This window comes from Crocodylus porosus, unplaced genomic scaffold (genome assembly GCF_001723895.1).
Source record: "Crocodylus porosus isolate Cpor-Errol unplaced genomic scaffold, CroPor_comp1, whole genome shotgun sequence".
NCBI classification, from domain to species: domain Eukaryota; kingdom Metazoa; phylum Chordata; order Crocodylia; family Crocodylidae; genus Crocodylus; species Crocodylus porosus.
Window position 1 is genome coordinate 37974747 of NW_017728911.1, and position 6000 is coordinate 37980746.

Sequence of the window (6000 nt, forward strand, 5' to 3'; positions counted from 1 at the left end):
GCGGGGGTCGTCTGACCTCAGTCCTCTTTCCAGCCGGGGCAGGGGGTCGGACACGGTGATCCTTTGGGGTCCCTTCCGACTCTACAATCTATGAATCTATCTACCTTTTAATAATCAAGATTCAAACTATTTTAGGGTATGCCAGTAGGAGCCAATTGTTAAATACTCTTCCTTTCTGACTCAAACTACTCAAACACAGCAGCTATTACCATTTTTTCTTGCATATAACACGCATTCCTTCCTCCTCACCTCCCCCTACCCAAAAAAAAAAATCAGCCTCTCAACATTGGGGTGTATGTATTAAGCTACTATTTTCTTTTAGGACCTGGAGTGAGCAAATTTTGGTAACCAATGTGTTGGACTCCATCCAAATTGATTAATGGTGTCATTTGAAAATGGAAAATCTCTTTGTTTTTAAACGGCTTGTGGGAGTTGAAATTTCCAGCAGTTGGACTGAAATACTGAGAACAGATCTTTTGTACACACCTGCTCTTAAATCATGAATTATTTTTAATTAGCATCTTTTTATGTTTTGATGCATGGATGCACGTGGATACTTTTACTTTAAGTGAAGTGTCCTTTGTGATTTAGTTTAACCTCTGAACCCCGAAATAAGTTTAGGTGCTGCACATAAATGCCAAAAAATGCAAAATAAAAAGTAGTTATTTTTATAGAAGGGGCTATATAGTTGTCCCAGGTAATCCCCACCTGTCTTGTACTAAATGTTCACTAGCACTAATGCAGCATATTTTCTAGATTGGATTGATGTGAGATGGGAAGCTTTGAAGTGCTGCGCATTAGTCTAACCCTACTCTCATTGATGTTGATGTGAGTTCTTCGATGGTATCAGTGGGAATAGAATGGGATCGGTACTGACCGCTGCTGAAGATACCATATGGGATATCTTCTGTCTTTCTAGAAATTAAATGGATTTTCTATTGTGACCTACTGTGGCATAGTTAATGAACTACCTGGCACTGAAATGGGAGACCTTAATATCTAAAATGCTCTATACGCACAAATTACAATACAGTGACCCAACTGTGAACTGCTTACTAACTTTGAGCTGTTACTCACAGGTGGTGTTGCACTGGACTCCTTGCGTGAGTAGCTGTTCACCAGTGGGAGTAAAAGATTCACAATGTGGCCCAGACTGTATGTGTGTAGGATACTTTTATAAGTTGTCAAATATAATTGTTTTTCCCTGGAAACTTGCAAAAAAGGTTGGCTGATCGTCATAGGAAAACTGTAATTTATGATTACAAATGAAGGCAGCCTGGAAATTCTGGTTTCTAGCATTTTACACCCTCCTCCCCCAATGAGATTTATAAGATTGGGCGTGATGGGCTTCTGTTACTATTGGGCTTTAAAGACCCACGATACCACTCATAAGATGTACGGATGTTCATATCCAGGTTTTGCCTGAATTCAAGGTTTGCTATTTTTAGCTTTGCTGTTTGTATGCCCAAGCTTTACTCATGGGACGCAGGTAGGCAGTTAGGATACTCTTCATTTACTTTCTTTAACGACTTCTTCTTGTTGGAATCATAGAAGATGGGGGTTTAAGGGACCTCAGGAGGTCACATCTAGTCCAACCTCTGCTCAAAGCAGGACCAGCCCCAGCTATATCATCCCAGCCAGGGCTTTGTTGAGCCAGGCTTTAAAAACCTCCAAGGATGGAGGCTCCACAACCTCTCTGGGTGATCTGTTTCAGTGCTTCACCACCCTCCTCGTGAGATTTTTTTCCTAATATCCAACCTCAGCTTCCTTTTCTGTAACTGGAGCCCATTGCTCCTTGTCCTGTCATCTGCCCTCACTAAGAACAGGCCAGCTCTGTTGTTTGATGCTGTTCAGTGGCTGGTATGCTTCCCCTCAGAAAGGGTTGCAGTTGTGATTTGTATTATCAATTTGTTGAAAGTCCTTTGGAGCCCCATGGGATGAAAACTGTAGGTACACCACTTAACATCATTAGCTCTCTTCTATTGGTAGTTATTAACCTTTATATTAATTTCTTATGTTAAAAACATTTGGCTCTGTATGTACTATGTGCACCTAGTGCCTGACTGAAAGCAGTGGGAAACAATGCCACTTGACACCTTAATATTTTCATTTTATGTGGTTCCTCCGGGTTAATCTGCAATTGATGATTTAAATATCTGGACAATTTTTCATTAAACTCTTAGGTTGCAGAAAGCTCTCCTTGGCATCTCCCTGGACAGAGGCTGGTTTTGAAAGATGTTGCAACATAAAGATAATCTCTCTGATGGACACCATCACTCTGAAGTTCTCTGTGCAATGTAAAGAAACTTTGAATGTGGGTTTAATGCTTCCTTCCCCATAAACTGCAAGCTTTCAAAGAGGAAAGTGCACATTTGTCAAGTCCTTTGCATTCTAGATGGCCATAACCTGCTTCATGACCTGTCACGGGTCTGTGGCTTTCACCTGTTAAAATAATAGCACCTATTGAAAGAGAGAAAGAAAGAGAGAGCAAGCCACCAAAACCACATTATTGTACAGACATAAATCTACCACTTCAAATGTACAAGCTTGTCATTGGATTTCTGACACCAAGTTATGTTATTTAATGAGTGCTATTAGGTAGTTCTGTCACTTAATAGGATTGAGGGTTGGAAATGCCATGTAATATCACTTCACCAGAAAAAATCAACAAACAGCCCTCCATAAAACCCTCACATTTCTTTTGATGTCAGTAAGACCTGCCATCACTTCAGAACAGAACCCGACAGGGCTGTTTTCATAGGGCTACAGCTGCCATTTTCAGCATGGCGGCAACAGTTATTCTTGGCAATTTAATCCTGCCTGCCCCCCACCCCCCCAAAAAAAAAGAAAAAAAGGAAAAAGAAAAAAGGACCCCTCCCAATGCCTGGCTGACAATGAAGAAGGCAAGGGCCCTCTCAGGCACGTGTTTGGAACATGGCTTCTAGTGCTGGCATGCACTGGTGTCGAGTCGGCACATGTGCAAAACCTCCCTGGCTGTCCCTGTTGTTACTGAGGTATTGTAGTGCCTGGAAATCCCAGCCCCGTTCATAAACTATTCTGTCCACAAGGTCTTGCACTCTGAGTAGGCAGGAGAGGAAAGAGGAGCCTGGAGTGGTTGAAGTGACTTGGCCAAGGCCACACATCAGGTTACTGGCAGAGCCAAGAACAGACCCTCAATCTCCTGACCTCGGTCTAGTTTCCCTAGCTACTGGTCCATGCTGCCTTCTTGTAACAGAGCTTACAAAACAACAGCCACACCGAAGGTTTTACTCTTTCTAGGAGATACTTAATGCTCTCTCCCTTCCATTCAAGCCTATAGAGACGTTTGTCCTCTGCCCTCAAATTCCCTCCAGTTGCTTCCAATCTTGGTGAAGATGAGATTTCTGCAGCTGCCTGTTTTTCTAACCAGGTTCATAGCACAGTGGCAAAAATGTCACTGGGTTCCTGTCTACACCAGTATTACCAGCAAGGGAGCCAAACTGGCTGTAGTAACACTGGTGTGAGAGAAAAGGCAAGTGCAGAAGCCTTATTAGAGGAGAATGAGATATACTTTAGTGGAAATTTTGTTTTAGATCCTGGTACATAGGATCAGCACCTGGGCAGCTTAGAAATTCATACAGTGCTTTGGGTCCAAATGTGCTGCTGCTTTATATCTTACAGGATAAGACTCTCTTCTCATGACAGTCTTTGCTGCTGGTGAGAGAGGAGAATGCCAAAGCAAGAAAAGAGAGGAGAAATTCTAACTTTCCTTTCCCTTTGGGGGCTGGGGAGAGGGGGGCTTGCCTTCCCTGTGCATCTAATGGCCTTGCAGCTGTCTGCATTCAGGCAAAGCAGTCCCCTCCAGTTTCAGGAGCCGCTTCCAGTAACACTTCTGGCTTTTGTAACTCTCTCCCACTTGAGCGAGCTTCCCTGCCTGTTTGTGGCCTGGCACTGGAGCTGTTGTCCTTATGCAGCAGGCCAACGTGGCTGCTGTTGACGAGGCTGGGAGTTTCAAGACTAAAAATTTAAGGCGTGTGTCAAATGTTTCAAAATCCCCACTGACTTTTCCCTCTTCTCTCACGAATTACCATGGCATTACTCGAAGCAAGTGGATTTGCCATTTGTAGCATTGAAACCGGATGCCCGTGTTTTTCCTCCTTTGCTCTCAGACCAATGTGGCTTGGAGGGAGCCTCCACCAGTGTCGTTAGTGTGAGGTGGACCCTGTCTCGCTTACAACAGTTCCTTGCTGGGGGGGAGGGGTCACCTTTCAAATGATCTGGTGGCACCCTGGGGTGCCTTGGCACCTTGGTGGAGAATCACTGACCTAATTTGTGCTAATTGGAGAAAAAATTCTGGTGCAGACCAGGCAGTCTAGTTTATGTTAGGGGCTGGCATAAGAACGTTCCTTATTTTCTCTGCTGAAGACAAGGCTTATTGATGGGGCTCTTGCAAAGTCCCGAATAGAAAATAAAAGTACCCCTACCCTAAACTACCAATTGTGATTTGGGGGGAGCTGCTTGGATTAGGGCTGTCTATTTTACACAGGGTGGTGGTGCTGATCCCACAACTAATCATTTTGCATTAGAGGCTGATTCAACTTCCTGCCCTAAATTGTTGTGCCACGTACACTGCTAAACAGCGTTGGTGGTTGGAGAAGTGAGAAGCACTAAATGAATGTCTCTATATAAAATATTAATTACGGGTAAAATAACCGTGTAATTTTGCAAAAATGCCTGTATTAAAGCTAGCCAGCTGTGTATATTGTGTATACAAATGTGTGGTTTCAGTAGCTTTATATCGGTTTGAAGAAAGTATAAATTTCCAAGGGTGAAATGAAGTCATTGACAAAATTCCCAGGGATTTCATCAGGGTCAGGATTTTTTCCCAGGCCTTGGTGAGTCCTTTTAAAAACAAAATTTTAAACATGCTAATGATATTGTATAGGGAAATGGAGAACACGGTATACACGGGCGTTTAGTTTTGATAACAGACCCAGAACCCTGGCAGTATGCTTCCTTTAAACCCAAGAGATGATTCTGGGGTTAAGCTACATGTAACTCTTCCTGTCGCAAATCAATTCTGTCATCCCTTGAATCAGTGTTGATAGAAAGCTGGGGAGAAGTTAAAGCCCATATGTAACTCCATGCAATAATGCTAGCAACAAGAGAATATTCAAAACGTAAATTAGATTATGCAGAATCTTTTATTTCCTCATTTACAACAACTGTTTTCCAAAGCCTCAGGCAGATTTTGGAAATAAAACCGGACCAGAGGGACTGAGATTTTATTTCTGGATTGATCATTTTACACTTCTATTTTATGTATTTCAGTTTTACAGAACTGCATATGCAAGTGTTTGCTATTCAAAGCCTTGTTTGGCTGTTAATTAGTGTGCATCTAAGGGAGTTCTAAAATAAGATTTGTGTTGTTAGAAGAAAACGCATGGTTTTGCCTGTTCCTTTTACAGCAACTTCCCTTTTCTTATGCATATTGCAAGGTATGCAACTTACTGCAGACCACAATACTTATGACTTTCCCTAAGAATGAAGATTATAGGTGTATTTTGAAAAGATAAGGAAGCTTAGGCACCCTTGAATATTTTAGTGCAAGGAAGGTTACCATTACAGAGAGAACGAGACGATGAAAAGAAGAAGCTTACTTGTCTTTGACACTGGGAGTCGAACTCATGGTGCCTTTAGGTCATCTGTAGTTGAGCCTGGTGTTGAGGGGTCACTTCTGTGGAGTTACACCAGCCGGAAATTTGGCCCTGTTTACTGTTTTGTAAAGCAGCATAAATCCCACCCCGCCCCCAGTTAAAGAAGATCCACATCTCCAGAAACTTGAGACTGTGCACTTTATTTGCATATTCAATCTGAGAAAATACATGTGCAGCTTGGTGTATTTCCATGCACATTTACTGCAGTTATGCATTCAACTGTAGTAAGGGGATGCTGGAATGATGTGTATTTTTTGTCTTGAAGAAATCCTGCAATCTTAGATGCATATTTTTCTCTGTAAAG